Genomic DNA, 22,471 nt, shown 5'->3' with positions numbered 1-22,471 from the left:
CGGATTTACAAAGCCCTGTAGAACATGCAGGATTAGTCTAAAAGCTATTTTTGGCAATATGGCCGACGTGCGATCCAGGAATGAGCTCCCAGGACATGCACGTGAGCTCTTAGATTAATCCTGCATGGACTGAGCTCCTGTATGCAAATTACCCTCATTTGCAGGTGAAAAGCATGCAAATGAGGGTAATATGCAATCCAGGAATCTGGCAGCTGTCCGTGCAGGACGAGTGCACTGTGCAGAAATGTACTCGGTTAGTAACCGAGTACATTTCTGCAATCTACAAAACGGAGCTATGACAGCTCCAAATAAAGGCAGCATATCATTGAGGAAGCATGCCAATGGCCAAGTAGAAGGCCACTGGCATTGCAAACTGTTTAAAAAAAATAAAAAAACTTTTTTTTTTTCACCAATCTTGCCTGTTTAAGCATAGGGCAATGGCGCACAAAAGGGATCGGGTGGAAATAATAAAATAAACCTAAAATAAGCATTCTAACTAAAATCAGTATTCTGCCATGCAAGTCAATGGCAGGCAGAAGACAATCTGGCCAGTGAGTAATGACTGCTAAGGGGGAAGGCTCAGTGTGGGACATGTAACTATACATTAGCAGGAAATCCTATGCAAATGAGGGAAAGGTTAGTGAATCCCAGATTTTCCCAGGGTGTGAGGCAGGTCCCAAGAGTGCAAGAATATAAATAGCTGGGTGCAAGACTAGGACCTAGGTGACATCATGGGGATGTGTGTCAGGCATACTGTAATTGGTTTGGAGACCTGTGGCTCGGGATTGCTCCTAGTTTAGCACAGCTAAGCTAGGGGTGTGTCTAAACCTACCTAGCACTCTTCACAAAGTGTAACCAGGTGTGCGTGCTGTACACTGGGTTTTACAGGAAGAAAAAGGAAGTTAAACCAGGAAAAAGAAGCTCTGTGCACATTTGAGCACTCCGTTTGTGCGGCGTGCACACGGGCTTAAACAGGGAGGCAATGGGAAGGGAAAACAGCACTAGGAAGGTAATCAAGGAGAACTAGCTAAGCTGACAGGTGAAATGTGTCAGAATCAGCCAATTACACAGGCAGCAGACCAGCCCAGCACACCACTATAAACTATGCAAACACCTTTCCCCCTTGGTTTTCCCAAAAACTCTGCACCACCAGTGTATACAGACGGGAAAATTTTACAAAACAAAAGCAAGAGAGAAAATGTTAGGGGTTGCTTTTGCTATCATAAACCAGCATGTGCAAGAGGCTGAGGGTGGTGAGGATGTGAATGCTGCTGAACAACCCACAGTGAGGAGACAGAGAAGAGTGTACAGATTCAGGGTAACCTAGCAAGGGCTACATGAGCTGGAGATAATGGAGCACTATAGGGTGGACAGGTACCTCCTACAGCAAATTGTTGAGCTGTGCTGGTCACGCCTGACACACAGAACTAACAGAGGGGAACCCATCCCAGTGGATACCAAGGTATGTGTAGGCCTATGAATACTAGCTACAGTTACCTTCCAAAGGCCAACTGGGGATATGATGGGAATTTCACAGGTGCCAGCATCCAGGGTACTCCACCAGTTCCTGGATGCCATGTCAGCACATATCGGTGAGCACATATATTTCCACATCACCTGTGAGGTGTTGGCCAGCAATATGCATCTCTTCCACCAAATAGCAGAATACCCTGAGGTAGTGGGTGCAATAGACTGCACGCACATATGCATTAAAGCACCACCAGGTGAGCAGGGTAGGGTCTACATCAACCACAAGGGCTTCCCCTCCATCAACTGCCAGGTCATGTGCGATGCCCAGGGCATAATAATGAATGTGTGTGCTGGATGCCCTGGAAGCTACCACGATTCCCACATCTGGCATCTGAGACAGCTGTACCAGAGATTTGCCAATGGCGACATCCCACACGGTCACCTAGTGGGGGATGCTGGATACGCTCTGGAGCCATGGCTGATGACACCCATCAGAAATGCACACACACCTGAACAAGAACTCTATAATGAGGCACACGCACAAACACGAATCATAATAGAGCATGTGTTTGGGATGCTCAAGTCATGGTTCCAGTGCCTGGACACATCCAGTAGAGCCTTGCTGTACTCACCAACTACATGTACCCAAATTGTCCTTGTATGTGTCATGCTACACAGTATGATCATGTGGAAACAGCTGCAACAGGAACAGCATTGGGCAGAGCCACACAGCCCCCCACCACTGCCAAGGCCTGCACAGGCACAGAGTGGCTCGGAGGAGGAACAACCTGAGCCTGCCCCAGTAGGCAGAAGGAGGCATGCCCAGTATGCCCTGGCCTTGCAAAGAGGCAATGTATAGCACATGCACCGACACATTAAGGACCCAGGGAATGACACCTCTCTCCGACTCGCACATACAGTAAAAGGGATGCCAAACATAACACTACCTGTGCTCAGCCATGTATAGGGAGTGTACTATGTGCATCCAACATAGGCAGCCCTGCAGCACCACCCTCAATACTGGGATACCCACAAGGTAAGTGACTCACACATGCCAATTGGGGGGGCACATACCCAACAACAGTCACAGCCAGCAGGATAGGTGTAGGCAAACACAAACAAATGCTGTACTATGGCCTCTGAATGAGCCCCATAGGTAATCCCTACCCCAGGCCTACACAGACAGACTACAGTAGGCCAGCCAATTGGATGTAAGTTGTGAAGGCTAGGAAGTCAGAAACTAATATGTAGGTAGTGAAAGCTAAGATCTGTAGTACACTGGTATGCCTCTAGCCAGTACGATAGGTAAGACTACAGACTGAAATGGTGTACCCGACATACCAGTACAGTCCTAGCAAATGTGTAAAAGTGTAAGGTGTGCCCCACCATCCTATGTACACTTATAGTAACAGTCAGGTGTGCCTCCCCACCCCTGTGTAGGAATGTAGATGCAGTCAGGTGTCCCCCCCTGCTATGCAGAAATGTAGCAACAGTCAATGCCAAATGACCGATGTATACCCTGCAGACACAGCATGCTACCTGTCGGTGTACAATACAAAGGTCAGTACTGCAGTACAAACTACCTGGACTTGATCCACACATGCAATATAGATGGCCATACTGGGCATGCTCACACACTTAGAGGAATGAAAACAATGTCAGAGGAATGAAGGCAATGTCAGTCAACAACATACTGAAAGGCCATACTGGGCATGCTCACACACTTAAACACATGAAGGCCATGTCAGCAAACACCAGTGGACCAGACATATCTGGCAGTTGCAGTTCTCAGTGCAGACACATGTCAGTATGCACCACTCCTGCCTTGCACACACAGTAGATAGGAATACAGACATATATGTAAGGACAACACACTATAATAAGCCAAAGGTGGACGGACATAGATGTGTTGAAGAGGGTGACCTTGACAAGGAGCCATCTGGGCCTGTCCCACCCAGCACACAGCCAAAGGACCCGAAACACGTGAGGTGCAGGTTTCACCCACTGTAGATACTAGCCACCAGTATCTGTCAGCATGACGGCATGTTGCACGTGCCAGCTGTGCAACATGACTGTACAAGGAAGTAGTCAACTAGTAGCTGTATACACCTACCTATGGCATATGACCCCGTGTGTGCCTGCATGCAGCATGTCAACACCTACATGAATGGGTTACGGCCCAAGCATACACCGCCCTCCCCAGAGCAGTATCATGACAAGCCTGCTGAGGTTATCAATGTGAACTACACCTTTGAGAGAGCTGTAGCTCAGTAATCCTTATGGCATGTCCCATAACTGCATACTGCTGTAGTGATAAACTAGTTAAGTAGTAGTCATAACCACAGACTTGGCAACTGTGTGAGTGCGTGTTTGTGTGCATGTCTCTTGATCTCTGACTGTGTAGAGAGAAATGCTTTTCAGGCTACTCACACTCTGTACAGTTCATATATGCAACTTTGGCAAGGCTGCTGATATCACTCACCTAGAAATACACCTCTGGGGAAACGGTAGCCCAGTGATCTCCGTAGCATGTCCTGTAACTGCATACAACTGTAGTGTGATAAAGTAGCTAGGTAGGTGTTCTAACTCTAGACTTGGTAGCTGTGTGCTTGTGTGTGAATGTGTGTCTGACTGAGTAGAGAGCAATGCTTTTTAGGCCACTCACACCCGGTAAAATACATATACTCAACTCTGGCAATGCTGCTGATGTCACTCACCTAGAAATACACCTCTGGGGAAATCATAGCGAAGTAATCTCCTCAGTGCGTCCTGTAACTGCATACTGCTGTAATGCGCTAAAGTAGTTAAGTAGGTGTTCTAACCCCAGACCTGGCTTGTGTGTTTAACTGAGTAGAGAGCAATGCTTTTTAGGTCACTCACACCCCTTACAATACATATACTCAATTTGGCAAGGCTGCTGATGTCACTCACCTTGAAATACACCCCTGGGGAATTCATAGCCTCGTAATCTCTGTATCGCGTCCTATAACTGCATACTGCTATATTGTAATAAAGTAGTTAAGTAGGTGTCCTAACCCCAGATCTCGCAACTGTGTGCTTGTTTACCAATGTGTGTGTGTGTCTGACTGAATAGAGAGCAATGCTTTTTAGGCCACTCACACCCTGTACAATTCATATACCAACTTTAGCAAGGCTGCTGATGTCACTCACCTAGAAATACACCTCTGAGGAAATCATAACTCAGTAATCTCTGTAGTACATCCTGTAACTGGGCACTACTGTAGTGAAATAAAGTAATTATGTAGGTGTTCTAACCCCAGACCTGGCAATTGTGTGTGTCTGACTGAGTAGAGAGCAATGCTTTTTGGGCCACTCACACTCTGTACAATTCATATACCAACTTTGGCAAGGCTGCTGATGTCACTCACTTAGAAATACACCTCTGGGGAAATCATAACCCAGTAATCTCCATAGCACATCCTGTAACTGTGCATTGCTGTAGTGTGATAAAGTAGTTAGGTAGGTATTCTAACCCAGACCTAGCAACTGTGTGCTTGTGTGTGTGTCTGACTGAGCAGAGAGCAATGCCTTTTTAGGCCACTCACACCCTGTACAATACATATATCAACTTTGGCAAGGCTGCTGATGTCACTCACCTAGAAATACACCTCTGGGGAAATCATAGCCCAGTAATCTGTGTCCTGCTTCCTGTAATTGCATACTGCTGTGTGCACTAAAGTAATTAGGTAGGTGTTCTAACCCCAGACTTGCCAATTGTGTGTGCGTGAATCTGTGTGTCTTTGTGTCTCTGTTTATGACAGAGTGATGAACAATGCTTTTTAGGTCACACACACTCCTTAAAATTCATATACCCAACGTTGGCAAGGCTGCCTAGAAATACACCTCTGGGAAAGTCATACTCCAGTAATGTCTGTAGCATGTCCTGTAACTGTGTACTGCTGTAGTGTGATTTGGAACTGTGGTAGGGTTCCATCACCACCCATGGTAGTTCTGGATGTTTTGTATGTGTTTCAATGTCTGTGTATGGAGCAATGCATCATACTCACTTGCAGTACAATTCAAATGCCCTACTTTGTCAATCTTGCTGATGTCATTCATTGTGAAATACAACTTTGGGGAGAAAATTCCCTGTACTCCCTGTGGTGTGTCCTATAACTGCTCTATGCTGTAGTGTGATAAAGGCCTTAGTCAGGGGATCTATACCCACACATGACAGTTGTGGATGTTTTGTGTGTGTCTCACTGTTTGTGTAGAGTGCAATGCATTTTAGGCTAGTCACTCACAGTACAGACAAAAAGCCCTACTTTGGTAAATCTGCTCATGTCATTGAGTGTGAAATACACCTTTAGGGAAGGACATCTTTAGTAGTCCCTGTGGTGTGTCCTATGACAGCTTTGTGCTATAGTCCTTGGTCAGGGGTTCTATACCCACACATGACAGTTGTGGATGTTTTGTGTGTATCTCACTGTCTGTGTAGGGAGCAATGCATGTTAGGTTAGTCACTCGCAATATAGGTGAAATGCCCTACTGTGGTAATTCTGCTGATGTCAGTCACTGCGAAATACACCTTTGGGAAAAAAAGCACTCCAGTAATGTGCATGGCACATACTATAACTGCATAGTACTATAGTGTAATAAACTAGCTAGGTAGGGGTTCAACTCCCAGACATGACAGGTGTGTGTGTGTAACTTGTATCCTGTGTAGAGATGAGTATGTGGCCACTGTGGAGGTGGTTTTGCTCATTAATTTTATGGTGGCCCTACTATATATCACGATGTCAACCATACAAGGATAACAGATGTAAATTAACTGGGAGGCTGGGGTGCAAAGCCATAACCATACATGTGACATCAAGGCCAGCCAATCCAAATTAGCAACTCCACTATTACCCAGAGCACACACTCAACCCATGTGTCATAAGCACACATGCCTAGGCAACAGCCAATATGTGGTTAGTATACTGCAGAGGGCATGTCACCATGGCCATCTGTCCAATATGCATGTACATGCAGACAGTGCACCTCCACCATGTTCCCCAATGGATACCTGCACCACCTGTGGTGCCTTCACATGTGACTCACAACAGGCATACCATGCCTGACAACATGCCCTGTATGGACAGATGACACTGACATCAGTGAATGCTGTTGGCATGCTATCAATGTAGGTGAAGGGTAAACCTGCTGCCCATTACCAGTTCCTGCCACAGGTGGCCAAGACTGGCACATCTGATGATAATCTGTGTTCAAAATATGGGCCAGATACCCCAGGTACAGCACCACATGTCTCTGTACATGCATGTGGGAGGTGTGCACATCCCAGACACCATCCATGTCATGGACTAAGGAACACATACATGGCATGTGGTGTACAGCATTGGCCACACACAATAGTCATCCAGCTGACTGGATGGAGGATGCAATACCCACCTGTGTGAGCAAATGCAGTAACTACAGGCCTGAGCCACAATGCGGACCATCATCATGTAGCCTGATGCCATGGTATATCCATTGCCTACCCTTGTACAGCCTACTGGCACAGTTGACCACCACACACCTGTGTAGACATGCACCCATGCATGCCAAAACTGGCACCCTGTGTGTTCTTGTGTGTGTGTTGTATGGTGCGTATCTCCACATCCACACTCACTACAACCCCCCAGGGCATACTGAAGTATGCTGTCTGATGCCTGACATCTCTTCATACTCTTTGCCCATACAGCCTCTGTATAATGCTTGTGGTGCATTTGATATCTGCACATTGATGTGTTGTGGCAATCTCACTACTGATGAGTTGCACTCCTGGCCCTGCCAAGTGTGTCAATGTGTGTGCGTCCCTGTGTGAGTGTGCCTGTGTTGACGCTGGCACCTGTTCATGCAGACAGGTACGTGTACGACACCTACTGTATATCTACCGTATCCCTGTTGCAGATGTCACTCACCCTCACGTATATGTTCTGAGTGCTCCACATCAGGTAACCCATGTGGTGCATCCAATAAATGCACTGAACTGTGATAGTACTACATAGTTGTGGGGAGTTTGATACCCTGGGCTGGTAGGTGTGTGACACAAACATGCTTCAGTTTTACTCTCCCACCCCTCCCTGACATGTATCTGCCTCTGTCTGCCTCCCCCACTCCCTCTCTGGTGGATATGGAGACCCACACCTACCTTGCTTAGGCAGCAGCATGTGTATTTTACGTGATGCTCATGATCAGCTGATGGTCTCTGTACGAATTGCAGCCCTCCCCTAGCTGATTGCATGTGAAATGGCTGTGGTAACAGTTCCATAACCAATTGCATGGAAACACGCTCCAATACCTAGGAACATCATGGTGGTGTTGGGCCTATGCAGTCACTGTGAACAGGAGCTAGATCTGATGTTTGGCATATAGCATCCCAGCTGGAATGGGTATTTACATCTATCAACATACACTGTGGAAAGAGGGCAACCAACAGGAGGGGGTGTGCCTGACCTGACTACAGACTGTAAGTGGTGCTATACTGCATTTTGAGTAATGTCGGTTTAACAGTGTTTGCCTGGATATGCCCGTCATACATGTCGCAATACCTCCCATGTCAGTTCCATGTATATGAGGAATCCCCATCTGCAGGGTCATCTGCAGACTGGGCTGTATTGTACCTATGGTTCATGTGTTAGCCACAGTGCATCAATCTGTGGAATGCAGAAGGTAGTGTGAGGATTGCAGTCTGTAGATGGTGAAGGCCATGACAGTTACTGACTTCATATCCCTCATAGGACATATGTTGCAACAAACCCTGTTACAATGGAAAATATATGAGGTTATCACAGCAACATGTCTATACTGGCCCTGTGTATGTGCTGTCAGCCACACCTCTGTCAAGCTTTATACATATGGCATGCATGAAGTGGTGCATATGTGCTGTACACCATAAATACTGTCATGCCATCTATAAAGAAGCCAGTGATATATCAGATTGCTACACGTCATGTACAGTAGTGGTTATATTTCATGACATAAGCTGGACATTCTGTGGATGTTTGTACAGTACTGAGGTCTGTGTAGTGATGGTGAATGTCGTCAGTGTATGTATTGTTAATATGTACTTCAGCCTGTGTACAGACTGTGGTAGATGTCATTGTTCTTGCTCCCCTTCTATCAAAAAGTTACATGCTGCCCCACTGTATGGTACCGTTTTGCCGTACATGTTTGTAGAGCCATACACACACATGTCCCATACCACAGACAGCCATCATAACAAACTGTGTAGCAGCCCAGTATATGTAGGATCATTCTGTGAGTGGCATATATATGGATGGCGTAGAACAAATAGTCCATATGCTATAATATTATGATAGCTTTTCCATATGTGGCTGTGACTGTGTTCACATTGGTTGTGGTTATGTACTGTCACACAGGTGTTTCTTACCCTGTGCTGTGACATGGCTGTCAAGCCTGCTATATATGCAGGTACATGTGCATTCCCCCATACTAGATGTAGGCCAGTGTTGAGCCAGTCTGCCTGTAGCCTGCACAGTGCATTGTTACATGCCTAGCAGCTTAGTGTACTTAACCAGTGGGATGTCATGGGCAGATACTTGCCAGATGTACTGCTGCTGGGCCTCCCTTAAATGTCATGTATGTCAGACAGAGCAGTGGGATGCTGTACAGATGAATGTCAATATCTAGTGGGTGGTATGTGTCCATGGCACCCCTGTAAAAGCAGTCATTATGTGTCAGGCCAGACAGGAGGGTGTGAATCCAACACCTATAGTGCCAACTGTATACCAGTCATTATGTGTTATACCCATCTACATGACTGTCTACACCCATATTGTCAGGCCTGGTACACATGTGGTGCACTAAGGGATTATGTGTATACCTCTGAACTGTACACAAGGTGTGTCCAAAGTTCCACATATAGTGGTCAATATCTGTGCTGCACTCCACAGGGGCATTACATGCTAGCAACGGTACCTTACAATGATTTCCTTAGAATGGCGCACATGTTATAAGCAGATGTCAGAATCCACGCACACCATGTCTGTGAAGACAGTCCCAATGACAGTAGCAACAGTCTAGTAATATACCTGCTATGCATACCTGTCATCCCCTTGCACTATGACTTTGGGACTGTAGGGGCTGGTGTATGGCTACACTCCATGTTCAGGACATAAAAGGAAATATATGTACATATATTTATCCAGATAGCTCTATATATATATATATATATATATATATATATATATATATATATATATATAATTACACATGTGTACTACATTGAATTACCACTGTCATGACAACCACCCACTATAAATCCCTAAGGCATGTGGACATGGTCCCTTTACATTTCCTGTGTGATAGACACCCTTCCTGTGTGTGGGCATCAGTGATACAGGCAGCAGGAAGCAATAACTCTTACAGGAGAACATGCACACTCAGAGCGGCCACATATTTGTAGGAGAATTAGTAACTACAGACAGACTGGGGGTAGAGTTGTGTAAAACTAGTGTACCTGTGAATGCAGTCTGTCTGCATAGCTCACTACTGTGGGTCTAACCTCTTGCTGGATAGAGGTATGCCTATCATGTGTTGTCCGTCCACCACACAGGTCCTGTGTCAGATACTGCACTGGCAGTGCACGTGTTGCATGCTATCAGTACATGGCTACATCCATGTCTATATCTAACCTCAATTCCCTGACTAAGGGTATGTTACAGACTATCCTATAGCACCAGCACCTTGCTTAGTGTATGGCAACAGTGTTCCACATATGTGCCTGTGTTCCAGCCTCTGTCCCCATCTACATACAAAGGTTTGCACATATGCATGCTGTTAGGGCTTGTTCTGTAGTGGGCTGTGATTATATCACACTGCCATTGCTGCCATTAGTCCACTGCTGTTGTATCCCCCACACATACAGTGGGGCTGGGGCCATATATGCGTGGGCATTGCCTACACAACACATGTGCGCCCTTATGAACTGCAGAGGCCAGTGTATGTAACAGTGGTATATGGGCTTATATTATTGAGTCTAGGTGAGAGCACCATAAATGACCTAGGCTATTACAAAATGTGGAGATATCAGGGGTGAGCTGCCACAAGGTATGTGGATGTACAGTACCGCAAACTCCACCTATATTGACATTACTTAAATGACTTGGGGTACTGCAAGCCTACTGCCTCCTGCCACACAGACTGTTCTGTGTGTTATGTCTTGTTATGTACTGGGTAAAACCCATTTTATCACAAAACATCTTTACCTCTTACGGAGTTTGAACAGAGTGTAGATAGAGGCTGCTGAACTACACACCTGCAGTACATACTGTTGATTGTGTGGTACCCTGTGGCCCAGTCTGTCTGCACTATTGTACATTCTGAAGGTCTTGGCCTGGACAGCAACAGTTGTGAACCTTTCCAGACTACTGTATTACTGTAACTGTTTCACAGTTGCAGTACTCTGTTTATATGGTTGTCAGTATTTGAACAGCTATATGATATGGCATATTGAACTGTTATAGTACACAATTAAAGGATTCCCATTTCTGCAAACCTGCGTGTGGTTTCTTTTCTATGACCTTTCTATAGTTATATGTTGCAGGCAACGATTGACATTAGTATGTGTCGCCCATACAGTGTCCAGTTGTTCAGGTGTTAACTATAGGCATAGTGGCTGTTCCATATTGTGTGCACATCCTACATGAGTATCTTACTGTACATATATCTGCATATGTATGTGTAGTCACATGTATATATATATATATATATATATATATATATATATATATATATATGTATATCTGTAGCTGCATATATGTGTCTGTGTATCTGTATCCTGGGGACATTGATGGCTTCCACATATTACATGTCCTATGGGAGGCAGACTGTACTTGGTAGTGCATTGCAGGGCACATGTGTTTGGCTGTGGGGGGATGCCTATTCGTACAAGATGTATAGTGTGTGGGGCCTGTCAACCCCATTAATGGTGCATGTGGATATAGGTGTATTTTTTAATCTGCAATTGCTATCTACAGATGTATGGACATATATACCTATATAGATATATTCATCTGCTAACAGAGATAATAGTTTATGTGTGTAGATAGTGATATACATGTATATAGAGTTAGTAAAACAACATATATATTTATATATATATGTATATCTATACATATATGGGTATGTTGTATCTGTTAAGATTGCAATATAGTTACACATACAGACATCTAGATGTATACATTCTCTGTACTGTTGCATGACAGGACTGGCTGATATGTTTCTGAAACATTGAATACCTGTGTATCTGTTACGGCTTAGTGATACATCACTTTGTCTAGAGTGTGCAGCGCCCTTGATTTGATCCTTGCAGGTGCTGTTTATTTTGTTGCTGGGAAGAACACGGCCCATTGAATAGAGAGTGATTAAGGCAGCTTAAAGCAGTTGTAAGCAGGTTTGTGTAGGTTTGCGCAGAGCTAAGCACTGCCTACACAGTTTAAGCAATTTAGAAGCTAAATGAGTGTATGAAAACATAAACAGAGGTTAGCAGTGCTTACCATCACGCAAATCCACGCAAACCTGATTACAGCTGCTTTAAAGTGCTTTACTCACTCTGTATCCAACTGGCTGTGTTCTGCCCAGCAACAAAATAAACAGCTCCTGCAAGGCTCGAAACCAGGATTCTGCAAACCATACACAAAGTGATTTACCACTAAGCCATGGCAGATATGCATAATCATGATGTTTCCACATACATATCATCCAGCCCAGGTATACAACACTACAGGGAATGTATTCCGCCATGTAGATGTATTTGTGTGTGTGTGTATATATATATATATATATATATATATATATATATATATATATATATATATATATTCATCTTTAAATGGAAATAACATATCTATATATGTAGATATAGGTATAGAAATATATATATATATATATATATATATATATATATATATATATATATGTATATATATATATATATATATATATATGCCAATAAATTCATATATACATAGATACCCATACATCTATAGATATATACGTATACATCCACATGTCCACATATATACAGCACTAGGAATGCATATATGTCAGCATATATATATGGCTCACCTTTCAAAGGGAGAAATCCATGTGCCCGAAAGCTGGAAGGCCAAAAGTATGTTCTCAACATTGCACAATCTTGCAATACATGCATCGAATGTGCAATGAGCGAATGTCACTATGCATTCGCTCATTGCAGATTAGGCAATTTGGTTGCTGATGGCACTATAGTGGGGATGTGGAATATTTGCCTATCCCCTCTGTAGTGCAAACTAGGAGTTAGTATATCACAGTAAGGGGGTTGTGGAGGCCCAACACCCCAGATGGGGGGTGTAGGGGGCAGGGGGCATGCCCCCCGGCATTACGATATGTATTCCAACTTGCAGTTCGTGAGTCAGCAAAGGTGCCTTTAGAACTGCTGTTTTTTTGAACTGTGATGCAGTAAGAAATGATGGATTTCTCCTTTCGGTTTGCAGAAAGGGCTGTTCGAAGGAATGATTGTCTCCCTGTCAAAGGTGAACACATATATATCAATATAGGTAAATATGGACAAACATCTGTAGATGGAACTGGGAATGTAACTACAACATATATGTCCACATGCACCATTGATGGGTTTGAGAGACCCAAACAACATTCATCTAGCATGGATAGGTATTTCCCCCAGCCAAACACTTCTGGCCTGCAGTACAATACCAACCTTAGCAGATCTCATAAGCAGGAACCTAAACGACAAGGGCAGTACATGTTAACAGTACTCCATCCCACCTGTAGCATGTCAGGCTGGCATTACTAACATATCATGCAGTAAAGTCAAGTGACGTGTCATGCTTGAGAGAATCCCCTGGGCAGGTGCAGTAAGTAGCTGGGATCCCTTATACAATCCAATAGGCCTACACCTGACAATGGATTCACCAATGTTGGCAGGGACGACCACAAATCCACCATATCAGCTGGGAACTACCACCCAGTAGCCTGATGACCCTGGTCTGCAGGGACATGGAACATATCAACAATGAACCCATGGCCAATGTCACTGGTAATCTTAACACATGGGACCCCGCCAATGTTGAACTTGTCAAAGGCAGAGAATACAACCTGAACCTGGTATACCTCCTTTACCCAATCATGACAGGTGTAGATGAGGGTTAGGAGGTGCACAATGCCTATATAGATCATAGCAGGCTTTTGTACACCATCCCACATGTAGGAATGTGTGTAGTTGTTAAGGGATCTACCTCCATTCACAGAATATGTTTCCACCAGGACTGCTTGGCATATGCCAAAATTCCACAGGTGCCATCCCGTGGACATACAGTCCTTCACAGGTCATAGATGTGTTAATGCCCTCCTCCACACTGTTGAGGTGTGCAGCACTACTGGGGTTGCTATAACTCTCTGGGTGTGGCTGTTGTGGACACAACCTCCATTATTGCAGTTACTGTTGTGTCTATCCCCCCGCATAGCAGTCTGTAATACTGTACAGTGTATGGAATCATGTTGTTAATTGTTGCTTACACCATTCACAGTAGTTGAGCACCTCACACCCTTCTAAGAGTAGGTCTATGCCACCGGCATTGGCACACACATGTTACTTAGGTGAGGATTGGAGTAGAGTGAGGAGAGGGACATACACCCTGCTGTTAGCATGTTCAATGTCATCCACATTGCAGACTGCGAATATAGCAATGTGTGGTTGTGCCTATCCTGTCTTGGTGGGATTACATGTGCAACAAATGTGTTACCTGCACGGGGACATACCTCCATGTGTACAGTCTTGTACCTGTACTGCATCCAGTCTAAAGGATCTGTATGTTGTACCCAGCCATGGCATGTATACCACCAACTACACTTACTGGTGTCCACTGTAGAAGGCCTGCTGACACCACTACACCAATCAGCCATGTGGCACATGAACAAACACAACACAATCAGAATAGATACTGGTGACAACAATGCAACATTGTTAATTCCAGCTATGATGCATCATGGTTGCACAGCTATGCCTTCCAAGATATTAGCATTTCACTTTACTGCTGACAATATGCTACACATCATTCCATTACTACACTGTTGTACAGTCACCCTATGCATCAGCACCATGTTAGCCTGTCCCTGCATCGATGTTACAGATGTCAGGGAGTGGCACAGGTATCATCATATGCACAGGGTGTGTTGTTGGTTTGCCAGAGGCCTAGGCTGAGCCATATAATTGATAACATGTGTGTTTGTGTGTGTGTGTCTGTGAGGGGGCTAAGTACTTTTGTGGGCCACAGGTGATGTGTTTGCGGGTATGTGGTTGCCCTAGGTTCATTGTTTATGTGTGTGTCTGCATGCACACAGTTCCATCATGTGGCTGCCCAATACAGGGAATTGTGAGATAGCTGCAGACTGTACCTGGTAGGGTTTGCAGTTCACCATTTCTGACCATGGACATGGGACCTGTGCCTTGCAGGGGTGCTACAGGCAGTATCAGGTACAAAGCCAGACCGAGTACTGTCCCCCAAATTTGTGAGACATCCACTGGATCCAGGTCCCTCCTGGGACTGGCCAGGGCCATGTGCTCATGGTCTGCTATGACGGTCTGTGGGCAGCACTCACCCACAGTGCTGGGGCTGGTACTGCCACTACAGGAGTGGCTGTGACTGATTGGATGTCCACAGTGACCTCCAGCTGCTTGAATTACTGGCATATGTCCACGTGGCCATCAAAACCATCCCACCCTGTCCTGACACATGGAAAGATATTGTGGATGAGATCCAATGTCTCACCCCACCATCTATCCATGACCTCAGTGTATTATGGATGGCACCTACTAGGTCACAGAGATGTGATGAGCCCTCTGCGCCCTTAGACCCTGCCTGGTGTACCGTTCTATTCATGCCTGTGCCTCCATGACAGCCTGGAACATGCGTGTGGTTGAAATAGATGTGCCATGTCTGCCAGGGGCATGATGACCTGCAGTGCTCCAACGCGCACCCCTGAACATCAGCCTATGTGATACCCCACCAGACATCTGGCTATGGCTGCTGTGTCCTGACACACGTGTGATAGATATCACACTGTCCTGGCCAAAGCCAACTGTAGGCTGTCCCTCAGCTAAGGCCAACGGTGATGAGGTATGTAAACGCAGTGTGACTGTGTGCATGGATGGGGTGGATACGTGTGGGTTGTCAATTCATGGCCCAGCGGCAGCCCCTATCCACCCTTCCTGTGCCTCAACACACCTATCCTCATGGTCACTGTCTATATCAGTGACATCAGATTCCCTGCTGGGGGGACACAGCCCCACCTCGCCACCTGTGAGGGGAAAACAGGGAACAGACTGTAAGACCTGTACATCATCGCTAAACAGTACACACACACACACACACACACACACACACACACACACACACACACACGAGTGTGCAGACATGGCCACACCCACAGACATACACACATGCAGTAGACATACATGGCATCCCATACACTCCACCAGACAGCACCTACAGACAGCGTCCCGCACCCCATAACACACACAATAACAGGCGATGGTGCAGTACAGTATCAACCACAAACCTGTAATTACACGCATGTCAGCATGCAGGACATGTGGTGCTCAACAGCATGCAGTGCAACTGTAGTTAATCCCCGTTACCAACATTATACATGGCTGTGATGCATAGCTTCTGTTAGTAGGTGATGGCCCTCCCCCTGGAACTCACTGCACCCATGTCCACAGCATTGCTGTGTATCTGTTCAGCATCCTGGCATGTACTGTGCACCATACCTCACAGGTGTACATGCCATTGCAGGATGTGTATCTGTATGTCAGTTGTGTTTCCACTGCTGCTCACAGTCTCTGTGTGTTTCTGGCTCAGATGTGGACACATGTTTAGTGAATGCTTGATGTATATTCACAGATGTCATCATCAGTGGTGCATGTATGAGTGATAGACTACCATTAGACCGACCACAGACACAATGTACTGTACCTATGGTGAGTGTAGAGATGATTATTGTCCATGACTGAGCCCTGGCTGATGTTGCCTGTGGTACACATAGGTTCATAGGTGAGTACTGGTCTAGTGGTCCTGGGGCCAACATAAGCCTAGCCACAGGGGTTCCCAGCCATGAACCACCCACTAATGTTATTCCCTTGTGCCCCTGTCAGGGTGTGGCACAGACATACTACCTTGGGTGAATTCCCCATTTCCCATCCAATTGCCAAGTGTTTCTGTAAAGAGAGCCAATGAGTAGCATTGCCTGACATGTATGGGTAGTTCATTCCAGAGTGTGGGGATTCCCCAGGACAGGGCCCTATCCCTTCAGTATGTTCTGTGTAATGTGTTGATGAGGTTTAGGACCCTGAAACTTGTGTTAGCAGAGGGGAGTGGGATGTCTTTATGTGTAGAATGTTCAACTGCTCTGTGTATGACATAGCTGTGTACGTTGGGCAGATTTCAGCTGCGCCTGGGCAATGTGCACTGGAGTGTAGCCACAGTTATCTGAGATGGACTGTGTATTGCATGTGTTTGAAGCTGGTAATCCCATTAGTGAGGGGTGTGCTCTGTCAGTGCACATGTACAGCATGCATTATGGGTAGGTGTGTTAGATGTGTACATGGCCTACACCTTGACATGCACAGTGAGTTGCCAAGCATAACCTTAAACCATACTCACCGGCATCCAGATGCTGCCTTGCTGGTATCCCAGAGGTACCAACATTGAGATGGGAAAGAGTTGATGTCAGTGGCCACAGCTGTGGCATTGCTACAGGGTGGCTGCAAAAGTACAGTACAACAACAGCTGAAGTCCACAGTACTACAGATTATGCATTACTGCTTATCAGTACTGCACAGCAACAGACCCCACATTTCACATATGCATGATCTACCTGTACAGATGCATACACTACAGTAGTCTACTGATATGCCCTGGAACTTAACCTGCATGCTCCATGTCTGGTGTGTGTGTAGCACCCACCTCCATGACTGTATAAGTCTGTAGCTCTTGTGGGCAGGCAGGTGCTACCAGGCTCATAAGCAGCTCTTCCACTCTGAGGGGGATGGATGTTATGCCCCCCCCGTTGCAAGGTGGTCACCCCACATGGCAGTGGCACAGCGACGTACTTGGTGGAGCAGGTCACTACAATGGTGGTGGACCTGCTCATATGTACGGCTGTGCATCCCCACCTAATTCACCCTGTGGACCACATCATTACACATGGCTGTTCTCTCCTGCTGGTCCTGGCTTGTCCATGATAACAACAGCTGGTAGTTGTGGATGATGCTGGTGATTATAATTTACTCCTCAGTGGCACTGTAAGTGGGATTCCTTGGGTGTGCCATACTCCCTGAAAGATATAATGATGGAAATATGTCTAAGCAACTCATATGTCAAGTTTACCATAATACAATACACATATTGGTCTCCCGCCACCATATCAGCTCCAACATAATGTTCACACAACGCTAGTGGTATGTGTCCAGTATGTGTACCATTGGGTCATATATTGTACAGCACTTTCTGCTATGTGTTTATAGACATGCTCTCTGTGGGACACTAGAGTTGCTGGGCTGTTACAGGGTATTTCACCTGCATGCCATTGTCACTGCCACTATGTTTCCACATATTCATGTGGTAGGCTTGCTATGTGATTGCTACACATCTGCCATTCTGTGATATTGGGGATATCTATGCATGCTGTTGGACATGTTCTGAGATTGTGTGGACTATTACAGCCCACATATGTTCCATGACAGTTACACACCAGTATGTGTAGGGGATATTTGCCAGCAGGAACACCATTCCAACCTAATGTGCACATGTTACCAGTCCACATCCCATCCATGACCCACCATGGAACCTCATTATCTACTGTTCCATCACTACCTTCATGTGGAACCACCTCAGGGGATGGTGCCACACCCAATGGAGCACACACAGACATATGTCTGTCACCCAGTTAGGTCGAGGGTCTTGTGCATAGGGAGCTCCACAGAGAGATGGGGTATGTACTAAATCACCTGGAAGCATGCACTACACATACACAAGGTTCGAAATGCATGTCCCTTATGCCCAGCGCACAGCCCAGGCACCTTTATGTCCATGTAGATGCTGTTATGACTGTCAATGGGTGGGCACCATGTTCCCTTTGTTCCCATGTGGGGGCTCAATGGCCTCCACATTCCAAATGTAACTATCCATCCACAGTGTTTAACCACCACATGTGTCACATACCAGCCCTGAATGCTGTGTTGTTTGTCACCTAACCAGACCTATATACTAATTTGTGCCTAATACCCTTCACCAACATATATATCCCACCATCTCATACAATTGCAATGTGTTCCCAATATGGGTTACACACCACACTCCACAATCCATCTTGCAGCCATATACTGGTGAGTAGGTATGTTGTGTATTGATGTGTGATGTTCTCTCACACGTCATGGCAGGGGACAGGTATTGACATATATATATATATATATATATATATATATATATATATATATACATATGTGCATATATGTGTACATATCATTTTGTGTTGCTTATATACCTATATAGATGTAGAGCTGCCTGAGGTTCTGTAAACATACACAGCTGTGAATATGTATCACATATATATGTATCTGTATGTGGGGTGCATACAAACATCTGGACCACACTCATGTATCCTCTTTACTTCACAGCTGAACTGCCTTGCTGCAACACAGACAGGTGTCACATGTGAACACAGACTAAAATTAGGGGCGCATATATGGTGACAAACTTTAGATAAGCATATTATACTGCTATGGCAGTTGGACATGCTATGCTTCACTTTAACATGACTGCCTTGCAGGTGGTGTAGTCTCTCACCCATGTGTCTATCATGGCAGTATTAATACCCCCACCAGCCATTGGCCACAGTAATTTACAGAACACAGATATCATGGGTCACATCTTTGCCATTCACTGCTGGTCTGCACATTTGACAGGTATGCCCCACTGCTCACAGGGACTGACACTACTGTCTAGTGCAGTTGTTGAGCAGAACGTCATTACAGGAACAAGTACTGATGGCACATATACATCCTTTCTCAGTATACATCCTATTATTCTATGCCATATACTACATGCCAGTAAATGCATATCTGTTTCACATACCTATTATGTTTGTTCCACTGTAACACAATGCTGAGCTCTGTGCCCTTTCTTGAAAGTTTTTTTTTCTTCTCTCTCTCTCTTTCTCTCTCTCTCTCTCTCTCTCTCTCTCTCTCTCTCTCTCTCTCTCTCTCAGTCTCTCCAGTAGAGTGATCGAGCTGGTTTGAATAGATTGCAGCATGCCATTGTTGGTATTGCACATGATCAGGTGGTGGCATCTGCACCATTCAGTGGCCACCAGTTGCTAATTGCATGCAGCCTGCTGTGTAGTACTTCAAATAACCACTGTCATGGCAACCCTGTACTATACATTGCTGCCTTCTGTAGGCGTTGTCCCTTTACCTTTACAGTATGGATGGTATTTTTTCTGTGTGTGGACATCAATGTTACAGACAGCAGGTAGCAATACCTCTTACAGCAGAACCTGCAGACACAGGCCAAATCCACATTTGGGTAAGGTTCCAGACCTACAGACAGCATGAGTAGTGCTGTTGTGTGCAATGTATCTTGCTGTTCATACAGGGTTTCTGTGTTCATGGTACTTTTTCATGGAATGTTGTCTGTCTGCATATTCTCTGGTTCGATCCTTGGCTGGGGTACCTTCTGTGTGGAGTCTGCATGTCCTCCCGGTGGTTGCATGGGTTTCCTCTGGGTGCTCCAGTTTCCTTCCACATCCCAAAGACATGCTGTAGGTGGATTGGACACTCAAAATTGGCCCAAGGTGTGACTGTGTGTGTGTGTGTGCCTTCTGTGAAAGGTTGGGCGCCGGGCTGGCAACTCAACACTGTTAAACTGTACTGCCAATTATGAGCGGACAGGTGATCCGCTGTGGCAACCCCTAACCGGGAAAAGCCGAATGAAAAAGAAGAAGTTGTCTGTCTGCATAGCTCTCAACTGTAGGCCTCTCCGTATGATACCAGGGGGATTGGTTGCTAGGATTTCTCTGTGCACCACACAGGTATTGTCCCAGATATATCTGTGGCATTCTGTCTGTTGAGTGATATCAGTACATGGCTACATCCATTTGTATTTCAATGTCATATACCTGTGTAAGGGTATGCTGCAACGAATCCTGTAACACCAGCAATTTCCAGGGTGTGTAACAGCAATAATGCAAATATGGCCCTATGTTCCTGCCTCTGTCCTCCAGATATATGCCAGTCTTTGCCCTGCTGTGATACAGGAAGGGTTGTTAGGCAATGGCCTATCATTATTTACTGCTAGCATTACTGATATCATCCTAGTCACGTCATGGACTCCCACACCAACTGTTGGGCCAAGTCCATATATATGGGGGCAACAGCTGGGGAACACATATGTGCCCTTGTACATTCCGAGGTAAGTGTTTGGTACCCAGTGTTCCTTGCCCTTGTACAGCCTTTTATGGGGGGAGGGTTCTATGCCATTAACTTAGGCTATGGCACCTTTTCAGGGAAATAACTGTTAAGACAAGGGTCATTGAGTGTGACAGTGAGATGTTAGGTTAAGCAATGTTATGCACAAGATACTGTGACATTAACACACGTGATACATTTCCCCCTAGGGCTTGACTACAGGGTGCAATTGGAGGCTGTTGAACTACATCTGTAATTGTTGATTGTTACATATCCTGAAGGCAAATATTGTTTCGACTGTTGTACTAATTGAAGGCCTTGGCCTGGACAGCATAGTATGGTATAGAAATACATTGCTTGCATCTACTGTTTTGTGTGGGCCTTGCATTCATAACTGATTACATATTTCAAACCTTATGTGGTTTCAGTACTGGCATGCATAATTGTATAGTACATGAATAAAGGTTATCTGTGTATGCATACCTGTGGGTCATGTCATGTCCTTTGAATTGTGGGTGGGTATATGTTTAATGTCAGTATTCTCATTTGTGGGAATGGTTGCCCGACTACACATTTCACAGGTGCCAGTTGAAGGGCTTGTGGCTGAGGGATATACTTTGCACCCAGTACTTTCACACTACTTCTACATATGTATGGCTACTAATACCTTTTGTGTGTGTATATGTGTATGTACCTATATATATATCTCATATGGCTATATATATATATATATATATATATATATATATATATATATCTTTATATATATATATATATATATATATATATATATATATATATATATATATATATATATATATATATATATATATATATATATATATATATATGTGTGTATCTATAGATATGTACATCTGTGTATATATATATATATATATATATATATATATATATATATATATATATATATATATATATATATATACACATATATAGATACATATTAACATATGTATGTATCTATATACAATTGATGTTATATGATTATTTGTGAGTCATACATTAATATATAAGTATATATATATATATATCTATATATATATATATATATATATATATATATATATAGCTGTCTACCTGTCTACATTTACAGATATATATCTGTCCATATGTCCATGCATGTTCGTCTCATATTTTGGCCTGTTCCTCACTCACTTGTCAATTGTCATGGATGATCGCAGCATTGAAGTCAGTAACTAGTGCAACACATTTGTATTTCAGACTTCATCTCCTTCTACATATGTGTTCTAATACATATAACTGTGTATCTAGCAACATTTTAAGTGTATCAGAGCATTAGTTGACATAGATCCCTATTTGTACCAACAGTGTGGCATACTTTGGCCAGACCTCTTGCATTAACAGGTTATGTGGTGTGATAATAATACATTACCTGTACTATTGACTGATTGTGCTGCATGATATGTTTGTGAAAACTTCAGGTTATGTATATCTGTCGTGGTTTAGTGGTAAATCACTTTGTGTATG

The sequence above is a fragment of the Protopterus annectens genome, chromosome 6.part0, assembly GCF_019279795.1.
Source record: "Protopterus annectens isolate FY-2018-M chromosome 6.part0, PAN1.0, whole genome shotgun sequence".
In the NCBI taxonomy this organism is placed as follows: domain Eukaryota; kingdom Metazoa; phylum Chordata; order Ceratodontiformes; family Protopteridae; genus Protopterus; species Protopterus annectens.
This window is presented reverse-complemented; position numbering follows the sequence as displayed.